The sequence below is a fragment of the Hirundo rustica genome, chromosome 7 (assembly GCF_015227805.2).
Source record: "Hirundo rustica isolate bHirRus1 chromosome 7, bHirRus1.pri.v3, whole genome shotgun sequence".
NCBI classification, from domain to species: domain Eukaryota; kingdom Metazoa; phylum Chordata; class Aves; order Passeriformes; family Hirundinidae; genus Hirundo; species Hirundo rustica.
Genome location: NC_053456.1, coordinates 32274895 through 32287064, shown reverse-complemented (window position 1 = coordinate 32287064; position 12170 = coordinate 32274895). Strand labels below are relative to the sequence as shown.

General features: G+C 39.7%; 1 long non-coding RNA gene across 2 annotated transcripts in view; it reads right to left on the bottom strand.

Moving 5' to 3' along the window:
- Positions 1 to 3082: 3082 nt before the first annotated feature.
- The window catches only part of LOC120755503 (uncharacterized), a 60310-nt gene continuing 51222 nt past the window's right edge, over positions 3083 to 12170 (bottom strand). For both annotated transcript variants that reach the window (XR_005701803.2, XR_005701804.1), the window contains exons 2-3: positions 5432 to 5570; positions 3083 to 3721 (exon numbers count right to left, since the gene is read on the bottom strand). This is a non-coding gene — a long non-coding RNA (uncharacterized LOC120755503). The remainder of the gene's footprint in view (positions 3722 to 5431; positions 5571 to 12170) is intronic.

Sequence of the window (12170 nt, the reverse complement as noted above, 5' to 3'; positions counted from 1 at the left end):
TTCTCATGTTTTTCGTGATTTACTTATATTTCTAAACAAATATAAACTGTCGGCCCTCTTCCCCCCACCCCCATCCCCCCCAAAGGGCTCATTCATTCCCCTCATAACAAAGCATTAAATCCCCAAACCATCCCTGCTGTAGGAGACTCGGATTTCCAAGTACTACTTCAAAACTCAGGCTGGTGTGACTGGTCAGCGATGCACTTTTGAGATTTAAAATCTGATTTCTTGCTTCTACTTTCCAGCCTGTGGTTTTAATCTTCTGTGGAGCTGTGCTGAGCAGAACAGCTGGCCTGTAATTGGGGGAGATTGCTGCAGCCACTTATCTCTGTGGGTGTTACTCCTGTTCTCAGCATTATTGCAGTTAAAATGGTTATCATTTTCATCTATAGTGTCTTCCTAAGACAAAAATAAGCATGTGCCACTTACCTTTTCAGTGTTATTGAATCACTTTTGAATCATTTCAGTATGGAACAATTTACTTTTTTGTTGTTGTTGTTTTTCCCTGCTGATGCATGGCCATAGCCCAAGAGAAGCATTGTTATCACTCTCAGTCTATATAGCAGAAGGGAGCAGGATCTAAATAAGCTTAAAAGTTTCTGATTACCATGATTGGAGTGTTGAAATCTTTTAACAATCAAAAAAAAAAAAAAATCCAAATTCTTTTATAACCATCCATCCGAATTCTGCAGGTTATTCGGGTCTTGTTACACTGCCTGCTTCTCGTGCTTCATTACTGGTTTCTTCTAACTCTAAGTTAGAAAGCAAAGCCCCAAGATAAAAGCTCTCCCTAGGATTTCCTAGGATTAAATGATGGCCACAAAAAGGGTACGAATAAGAAAATACTTGAGGGCGGGCACAAGTCTTCTCCCCTCAATAGAGTGTCTAAGGCACAACCTTACACCCTGGTGGGTCTGCTCTGTGCCTCTTTAGCCATTTTTTGTTTTAATGGTTTGTGCTAATATGGGCTGGAACAAATGCAGTGGATGTAGGGGGTAGGAAAAGAAACCTTTCTGCTCTAATGTTCAGTTTAAAATGATTTTCAGGGAAAAAGAAAGCTGAATATAGTGCACAATACAATTCTAGCTAAGGAAAGGAGCTGGCTTGGAAGAGAAGGTGGCTGAAACTGAAAGCAAGCACAGCACAAGAGAAATGTGAAGTGCTGGCTTGTAAACTGTGTATTTCTCCTGCTCTGTCAGTTTATTCATAATACTCTATCTTTAAAGTAAAGAAATAAACAGTCTGGATTTTTTTTCTCATTTTCCTTTTGCCATTTGTACACTTTATTCAAACCATTTCTTTTCAGCAGTTTTTTGTCTTTCTTTCCATGGCAACAAAGAGCCAAGGCTCCTCTGCAAAAGCAATGCAGTCACCCTCACCAAAACACAGCACCCTCTTTGTGCTAAGGTGGGCACAAATCCACAGCTGTTGTTAGGATTGCTGACATCATTGACCAATAATGATGACGAAATGAGACAGTTCCTAGCAATGCATTAGTGATATGATGGAGTTACCCACAGCGAGTGGTGATCTCTAGGTTTTATTACACTAAGGCAGCCTCAAAATCTTCAAATCATTTACAGCTTTATCACACTTTTTCAGTAGTTGTTATTGCTCAGCCAATCCTCTTTTTCTTCCTCTTTGCCTTCCTCAGATGAGCAAAGATCTTTGATGCTTCCATTTTCTCACTCGGTGAATGGATCAAACAGCCCAAAATCCACAGGGCTTTGAAACAGGAGGAGCACTGGAAGAGGGAGATTACAGTCAGATAGAACAGACATGCATTTGTCTGGAGCTTGATTGACTGGTTTTGTAAATTGATATTTGTGAGCATAAAAGCGTTAAGGGGAAGTAACAATGGCATTTTTAAATAAAATAATAGTAGATTTTAAAAGAAGTTAATTTTGCACTAAATACCACTGTAATATTGTGTCTTGCAGTACGTATCTAACTATTCTGAAATGATACGCAGTTTTCTTTCCTGTAAAAGGATCCATAGACTAAGGAGACTCTTGAGTGGCAGCCTAGATATGAGAAACGTTATTTGAATTAGGCACAGTTTATATTCTAATCCATGTTTATAGTACTTTCCAGGGGCTTTCTCTCACTTTTAGGCCTTCTTCACAAAAGCACATGCAATAAAAATGTTACTGCTGCCAGCTTGTATGCCTGAAAGGTCAATTCTTCTTTTTGTTCTAACTTTATCAGTTTCTTTAATAAAAGATATTAACTCCCTTCACAAACCTGTCTCACAGAGAGAAGAAAAATATCCCCAGCTCCAAAGAAAATATCACTTCTATTTAATGATTCAAACAAATCTGTGTGAGTGAAGACATGAGGTAGCTACCAGAAAATTCTGGTGAGTAGCAGGTTATTACCAATAGGATCATTCTAACACTAATAATTACTCATGATTAATATCAAACAAGTCTCTACATTTCCATAAAATATAACAACTGTGACATTAAAATAGTATTTTTTTCTAAGAAATATGTAAGTAGTTAATGCTAATTAACTAACCACCGCAATTCCATGAAATGTAACAGTAATTAGTAGTAACAAATTCAATTACATTTCTATAAAATGTAACAACTATGATAGTACAATAGTAATTAATATTAAAGAGTAGTAACAAACAAAAATTATTACATTTCTATTAAATGTAACAGTAATTAATACTAATTAATAGCAACAAACAAAACCCATTACATTTCTATAAAGTCTGACAGTAATTAATAGTAATAATGGTCTTTACATTTCTATAAATATAATTTTATGATACTTAGTCATTGCATTTCTATAAAATATAATATTAATAAGGACAATGCTAATAAGATGTTAGCCCAGGGCAGGTAACCAAACCTGGGGTGTTTGCAGCAAGTAGAACACAAACCCCAGTTCCAATTTTGAGCCAGTGCAATTTTGTTCCAGGTTCAGCATTTAAATTCCACCCCCTCTAGGTGTGAACGTGAGACGTTATCCCTGTTTGACAGGGAAGAGCCAAGCCTTTGCAGAGCTCATCAGCACGCTGTGCTCTGCATCGTCACTGCCTGATTATTCAAAGGTGTTTGTGGAAAAATAAGTCTAAAGTTCAGCTTTGGGGGATGATCATTCTTTCTGCACCATTTAAGCACATCATCTCATTTCTAAGTGGTACTGATTACAACAATTCATGGGCAACCACAGTCATTTTCTGAATGGAAGGGCGAGGGAAATGTGACCCTGTCATAAAACAAAGCCCATGCTACAGCGAGCAGTGCTAACACGGGCTAAAGGCTTGGGGGGGCCCTGTTTCCATGTGTGACTAAAATGCATCTCATTGGTATAATGCCTTCTCATTTAAACAGCTTAATTTTTAAATCGCCAGATAATTGTGTAATTGTGGTATTTCTGGTCGCTGTGATGAACCCATCTGAGGGTTCTGTGAGAACAAAATGGCCTGCAAGCACTCCCAACCCTGTTCCGTGGTGTGGCTGTGGGGCTCGGGGCTGGGCCCTGGAGCAGATAAATGGTGTCTGACTTGCCAGGTGTATTTACACCTGCTAGGGCCAGTTCGCTTCTTCTTCCAGGAAGGACATTGCTCACAACATCCCCACTGTGCTCCCACAGTCAGCTGCTCCTGATTTCTCCTTGTGGCAGATCTTTTGCAGAGTGTTGCACTGGGAAGCTGCACCGTTGCTGTCAAAGGAAGGTCAATCCATTACAGACTTGCTGGATTCTCCTGAAAAAATTACACCCAAAGCATTTTGAATAAGCAGGAGAGTCTCAGTGTTCTTTTATGTCTTCCCATTTCACTAAAACACAAGCCACTTGCTAAATACATGTAATTTGAGTCAAATTGGTATAAATGGCTGCAAAAAATAGGGATAACACTGAGGATGATGAGGGAAAAACAGCTAGGTGTTACCAATTAAATACATCAGTAGATTTGGAAGAAACGGCTGGATTTGTACCAACAGGCTGTTTGTGCCTTGCTTTTCATAAAATAAAACACAAGTAATTACGGGCAACTTAATCTTTAATGCTTGCACTTCACCCAAATGGGACTTGGCGCACAATTTTCAAATGCAACCCGAGTCTGCTGTGAAACTGCACTGCCCCAGGCTATTGGCTCTGCTAAAGGCAAACGAAAGAGGGGCAGAAAAACGTGAGTTCAGGCCAGCAGAGAGATTTGATGTGTCGCTTGTACCTGTCCCATAACCCTGGGGAGGGTCACGTGCCACACGCGCGTTTACAGGGCACGCTTCGTGCCAGAGACGCTACAAAGCGGCACCCAGGGCACTCACAGCAATGTGGGGTGCGCCCAGAGCTGTGGTGAGACATTCTGCTCTGCACAGCATGAGCTCGGCCAGCACTGAGATGCACCAGCAAAGCACTGCAAACAAAGCTACAGCAGATGAAACCACAGCATGCAACACAAACCCCATGCAGAACAGGTCTAAAGCCAGCACCATGGGTCTGTGCATTTCCCATTGCTATTATTTTATTACTATATTTTTTGAAGGTATTTTCTCTTTGGGCAGCTAGAAGCTTTTTACCAAAATCAAGTTTAATTTATGAAACAAATTAATTTTTGCACCAGTATTTCAACCCAAATACTTACTGCCTTGCCTTGGTATTTTCTTCACTGATGTAGTTGAAAGACATTCTTGTAGCTCCTTGACTTTAGGTTTGTTAATCTAAACAAGCCTAGCAAAGCTATTTGAACACGTCTTTAATAGAGATACTGTCCTTCCTGTAATCAGTCAAGCAGTTCTTTAGTTATTCAGTCCAATAAAGGAGTGGATATAGTTTCACTGCTCTAAATGAAAGCATATCAATGGCTTTTATGGGATTTTTTTTTTTTTTTTTTTTTTTTTTTTTTTTTTTTTTTTTTTTTTTTTTTTTTTTTTTTTTTTTGATTATGCCAGAAAACACCATGCCTGCTGCATGAAAAGTGCACTGTTTTTCTCTTGGCACTGGCAAATGTATGGGTCACTGCCACAGTAAACCAAAAATACTCTCAGGCCTTTCTACTGTTTGTTTGTTTGTTTGTTTGTTTTTTCTCTTCTGTAACTTCCAAATGATGAACTGCAGAAGTTCTTGTCCCACGAGACATGAATTTATGCAGCACATCTTGTGATAGTAGGATCCAAAGTACATTTCCTTGCATAATTAAGTTAATCTTATTTTTGTTGCTGTACCTGTTGGAAGGCATTTGGTTCCCTGTTCACACAGAAACAGCCCTGATTTCTGTCTTAGCATCAGCTGAAAAATTAAAACAGGGAGGATTTTCCCACACATTAATGAATATGTTAATCAGTATTGAACTCCAGATCTCCTTTTTATATTCCCTACCCTAATTTACTTCTGCCTCTGAGTGCTATATGAAACCTGTAAGAGGGACAAAGCCTGAGTAGACAGACTTCAAATGAATATTTTAGGGCTTTACCTTGAGAGGAAACCTTTGGAATTTCTATATGCACACGTTGAGAAGAGCTATTAAAATACATTTCTCTGAGCCATGGCTTCTCTTCACTTCACTGCTTCACCTTCCCACCCTGTCATACAGCAGCCAATGCACTCCATTCCTGTTGAGAGATTTAAATTGTGAGCTCTTTGGGCTGTGGGTTGTTACCTTTTTGCTCGGTGCTTTCACACTTTTTAGTCCCAAGAAGCCAATGACCTTGACTGGACGCAAAAAACACACCTTACACAAATTACTCCTTAACTAGTTCCAGAGTTTTTCATTGGCATCACAGAAATTTATTCACCCACACTGAATATGTCTCCAGCTCAAGGCAAATGGTGTAAACTTCTTGCATGATACTCTGCCTTATTTACAAATATTTCAGCTTCTAACCTAGTCCATGTCTACTACACCTTCTGTTTCTTACGATTTTTAAGGACAAATCAGTAATTTCAAAAGCCAAGAACGCTTACATACCTGACAGTATGTAAACTCTAAGGCAAAGACTCAGAAAAAGTTGGTGACTTCATGTTGCTACCTTATTTACATGATGTTAAATACCACCACGCCTATAAGTTTTACTGAGCTGGAAACAGACTGGAAGGCAATGGAAAACAATCTCTAAAAGCTTAAGAAATATAATTTTACATGTTTGAGTGCTTCTGTGTTTTAAAGATTTTTAAAAACTGAACCAGATTGTCTAAGATTTAAATACCAACTTGAGCTGTCAAAAATCACTACAGATGTAGGTAAAATTATTTTTCATGTAACAGAATCTAACTCCTGTCTCTCGCTGCATTTTGGACACAAAACTGGCTGACAACTCACACTGCAGTTATATGAAAACGTCACTGTCAAAAGCACAGACAATTCAAACCTTTTTTCTACTACATTTGTGGTAAAGAAGACTTTTAAAAGCTTATAGCAGTAAAAAAATAGCACATAGATGAGAAAAACAATGTTTTGAGATGACTTATTTTGCCAAGTATCAAGTAAAAGCATTGGAAACAGATATTGCACTATTTCATGAAGTCAGAGGAAGGAAAAGACTTGCAATTTAATGTCATTATATGTACACGCTCCTATAATATTGTCATCATCTGCTACTTGAGACAATGTAATCAATCCAAAAACTTCACCTTAAAATAAGTAGCATTTTTATACTGGAAACAAATTGAATACATTGGCAGCCCAGTGCACTATTGAAATTAATTCGGTCAATTCATGTTTAAAACTCATCAATATTCTCAAACTTAGGAGAAAAAAAACTCTTGAAATAATCCCCCTATAGATGGCACTGCAATTAATGACATGCTGAGTGTAAAATGTGTGGAGTGATTTGTGAGAAACAAAAACGCGTTTTCCTTCTCCTGTTACCTTAAATCCCAAATGAGGTAACTACTTCATTATCTAGAGAAGAGTAAACCATTCAAGATATGCAAAGGAAGGAATAAAGGGAAGATCTTTACCTCTAGACTTTTAGAACTTGAATAACATCTACTATTCAGAATAGATGAAACACGGCAAAATATCACTGTTCAACAACAACAACAACAACAACAACAAAAAAAAAAAAAAAAAAAAAAAAGAAAGAGGGAGAGAGACAAAGCAGGATTTGAGCTCAGTTCTTGGATGCTTTTGAAAGACAAATGAGGTAAATGTGTGCAAGTACAATGCAGATGCAAGGGGCATAAAGATGCTAGGGGCTTTTATAGCGTATTGGAGACTTTTGTTTTGTGATAGAAATTTTCACATCACAAGGCTTTCAACATAACCTCAACACTTTCCTACAATTTAATTTCTTCCTTTATTCAGACCACAGAAAGTTTTCACAGTGGAAAAGTACAGACAACTGGAGGGAAAGAAACCTCACCTAAGCACTGCTGAATGAAACACAGATGTAGAAGGACAGCAGAGCTTCTTTTTCGTGGTAATTATGTTTCTGACAGTCCTTAATGTGATTTCCTACATCAAGAGGAGCCACTGACACAAATAAGTATTTCCAAGGTTTGTTTTGCAGTTTTCATTGCTAGAAATGTTCTGTTCAGTTCTACTAAAGGGACAGAAAATGTACAGGGTGTGGAGGAAAAGCTCTCTTTGCCTCATGATGTTGGCTTCTCATCCATTAACATGGTGTTTGCCGATATGATCACAGTATTTTCCATGGGAAAATGAGTTTTGTCAAACTTCCATTGGGAAGGGTCCAGAATGCAATTAAGATCAGTCTAGAATAGTCCAGTGCCATCCTTAGTTTTAGAGAGAGCTATATCTCGGAGACCCAGGTTACTCTTATCCCTGTATCCATCGAGCTACTGGCAATTTTGAATTAATTGCAAAATGGAAATGCCAAGGAGTTTTCAAATTCTTTAATATTTTGCCCCTTAGTGCTTCCATTAGCAATATGCACTTCAAAGAGATGAGAATATAGGTGATCCTGCAAAGTATTTTCAGGCTATTGTGACATGTATTTCACACTCAATTATTGATGCAATACAGAATGAAAAATATTAGAGACAGAAGGCACTGATAAGGGGACACTCTATTTATTTCTCTGAACCGAGTGTGCAATCTGACTGGAAATTTCATCTGAGTTTAAGTGTCTTTGGAATTAAAGCAGTTATCTGACCTCGGCACTTACGGTTTTCTTATAATTGCTATTGTAAGGAAAAAGAAAAAAAAAAAAAAGAAAAGCTGAAATATAAAAATTTCCCAAAGACCAAAAATTAACACAGCACTTCTTAAACTCAGTAACACCCTCAGCCTAGTAATACCTGCTCACTCTCAGCCAGGATCATGGGTGCTGTAAGTGCAGCACTCTCACCTCAGTCAGCACTGCTGCTTGCAGCAATTTCTGCATCCGCTTTCCTTGGTGGCTTTTTAATCATCTTACCATTTTACATGAAATTACAGGTGGATAATTGAAAGGGAAAATCCAGCACCTTTCTACTAACAGCTGCCAGGTATTTTCAAAACTCTAAGAAAGGATGAGACCCATTCCAGTAAAACTAACCACGGAGGGCAGCAGAGATTCCCCCACTTCCCCATCACATGCCCCATTAACAGCACAAACCAGTTTGAACCACCAGCCTTGTGCTTCCTGTGTTTCCAGCACAAACAGCAGGGAAACATCGGAGCAGGGCACTGCTGCTGTGCCCTGCCCCTGCAGCCTTTATGGAGTGGCAGAATCTGCAAGCCAAGGTCTTTTCTTTCCCTCAGGAGCACCTGCAGCTCTCCTGTGTTGCACAGGCATCTGTCTTGTGGCAGTTATAATGTTACTTGAAGTTCTCTCCTTCTCTGTCTTATCTTCTTTCTTTTCACAGGAGAATTGGGACTGCTTTCCATGTGGGGCCAAAACCTGCATACATTGAATCAATTCACAGCAGGAAACCTCCAGGCCTTTTTGGGACAGGCCATGTCATTCCAGGGCACTGTGTGGAAAAGGAACCAAGCAGTTCCTCCAACTGCTTCTGCACTATAGAGCAACTACTACCTCTCTGCAAGTTTAAGGCTGGCCCTGATGAGCAAAAGGATTTCCAGTCCGTCCCCAACATGTTAAAAATACACAGGCAGCCACTCCAAATATGATAAAATTAAATAACCTCCTCTATTCTACGTGATAAAGCCAAACTGCTACAGTTGTGCCATTAAATGCCACACACAGAGAGGATGAAGAATCGGAGCAGCCCGTAGATTTTTCTCCGGTTCTGTCAGCAGCACGAGTCTGCCTGCAACAAGGAATACCCAGATCCATATGCTTCCTGTCAACCTGGGTGACAAATGCGGCACAGGCTCCGTGCTCCCAGCTAACAGAGGGAGTAAATGATATATAAAGCCCCTCTTTGTTCCTATCCATGGATGGAAGGAATTGCACAGACAAAGACAAATGTGATGGCTGCCTGCTGGTCGGGGAAAGTCAGCCACTGCAGCTGTGAGCTGATTCAGGAAAAGCACAGCTTTATTTTACGTTCATGGGTTTGAACCCAAGCTAAATGTGTTGGTAAATGACTGGGGTGCCATTGTGGCTTGGCTCCCAGATCGTGCTGCAAGCCAGGCCTGCTCTCTCTGGGCAGGCTGGTGCTGCAAGATCCTGACCTGCTGCCAATCTGCATGGAAACTGTTCCTCCCTCCTCAGCACAGCTCAGCCAGCCACTCGGGAGGAGCAAGGGCATCCCAGCTGCTTGCTGTCACGAACAGCAAATTCCCAGGAGGACTGGGGCGACCTGAGAGGAGATTCTGCTATGTTTGTAATGATCTGCTAGTGCTGCAGGACTTCCACTGCCCCTGTGTCATAATTTGCCTTCCAAGTGGCAATGCCAAAAAAGCTGACTATCATTTCTGCAAGGCTCAGCTTCCTGAATTGCAGTGAAGGAAAACAAAAGGTCACACCAGAGTAAAGTTTCACTTTTTCTCCTCCTTACTTAGTTTATCCCCTTCTGCTTCCCACATCCTAACAGAGGAAAGGTCCAGGCTCCTATAGAAATACATGGTGATCTTAGTGAATTTTATACAACGAAGCATATCGGAGGAAATGAATACAACCAGTCTCATCCCCAGACAGAAGGTGGAGTTGATGTCCCTTGACTCCTCTAACTGATAAAGATACAGTGCTCCTAAAGGGAATTATAACCCACCAGATGAGGTGAGCCACGTCTCACAGCAGTGGCCGTGAAGTCTTGATGGTGATACCTGATGTTCTTGACTGACTTGAGAGCCCGGGTTAGGTCTGAGGTTCCATGTTCTGTTTTTCAGATGACTGAAGCATTATTAAACCCAGCCAAACATTAGGCTTTTAAGCTCATACACCACATTCATCACTGAACCACTCTTTGTGATGTGTATTACTGTTAAGTAATACGCAAACCTGTAATTTCAGAAATAAAATGTGATGCCTCTCAGGCAACTGGGGCAGCAATGATCACTCTAGAATAACACCACTGAAATAGGAGATGCTGTTGGCTGATATTACAGGGCCTGTTTCCATAAATCTCCTATAAAATCCATATGCACAGCAACCATTTGCAAGTGAAAACAGTGGCTGATGTGTGCAATTGTTTATTCTGAATACAGAACAGACATCTGCATGAGCAAATCGATGTGCATGCAAATTTCCTCCAAAACTCACAGAGACAGTTTTGAGCGAAAGCCACAAAAGCTTTTTGGAATATTCCTGTTGATTTCAGGGATTTTGCCTGCAGATGTTATTTCCACACCACTGACTTTACTCCACTACTCTTAAATATCAAGAAGAACCTAAAGTTGTTTTTTTTACTTACAGCACAGTTAAACTGATATTGAGTCAAACCAAGCCCAAATACTCTAAGAAGGGATAATCTCAAGAAGTAATCTTGATAGTCACTAAATAATAAAGCATGAATCATACTGCTCTTTATCTTCTCCTACAGTGGATATTTGCAAGCAAAAAACAGGGATTTCTTCTATTTATTTATCTATTTTCCCCTCCAGGAAGTCTGTTTAATGAGGAAAAAGCCACCAAACTCTTAAAACCCATGTGTATAGGTTAAAGCTTTTCAGTAAAGAAAACTCTTCATAAAGCTTAAACATGTCTCACAGTTACATTTTTCTGTTGCTGCTAAGGGATCAAAAAAACAACTAAGCGTGAAAATAAAATATGCTGAAAAGCTTTTGCATTCTGTAATTGTGTTCATGTTGGAATGGGTTGTTTTGGGGGGTTTTTTTGTTTGCTTGAATTGGAAGGCTCTCAAAAATTGGAAAGCTTCCAGGTTGCCCTCAGGCAGAAAAGTACCACCAGCTCTCTTAATACCATGCGAAGAACCAAGGGGTATTTGGTGCATCTCTGTACAATACATTTGCTACTATCCAAGAGTAGCAAGAGCCTTTCCTGTGCTCCTCTGTTGGCACAGGGGCATCTTCTACTTCAAATTCTCCCAGTCACCACAGGGCAGCCACCATCTGTGTGCACCAGGTCCAAACTACTGGTCAGGTCTCAAACAGAAATGAAGAATCACTTGCTTTGCCAAATTCTCTCAGGATTCCTCATGAAAAGTTAAAGCTGCTATTCCTCTGGCTTAAGCTGCCACACTTTAATAAGACGAGTTGTTGTTCTTGGTTTGCTGACTGATAAGGTTTGGAGCACGTTTACTTTTGCATTCTGTTACATGTAAGCTGGCAGTGAGCAGGAAGGAATAATTTATAAATGAGATGAATTTGTATAGATTAGCCAAGTGCCTACTGACTAAGAGTATAGCAATGTCTAAATATTTAGATGAATTAAGCAGCAAGGAAAGATAAATATTCTTGAAAAGAACACATTTAGTAGTCCACTGAAGTATAACTAAGAGTAAACAAAAACAAGAAAAGAAAAAATGTAAGAACACAGAGGAAAGGTGTAGCAGCATAATGAGGCAAACAATAAAAAGTTTGCATGTCTTTATTTATACCTCTCCCATCACTTAGTCTAAGTTTATAACCCCCAAAATATAAAATACTGGTTAGGTGAATGACCCTAGCTGGTCTATATCACTGTTCTCAACTGAGCAGCCCTGGACACACATTGTCTTTGTTCTCCATGTTAAAATAACTGCTTTACATTCCTGTCACTGCCTGTAGACAAACATACATCTCCATTTATATGTACACATAGAAAAGGATCATGTAATGTAGCCACCCCTCGCCTTGGAAAACCAAAATCATTGGCATGGATTCCTGTCAGCCTCCTGATTCTAACAATCTAGGAGGGGTG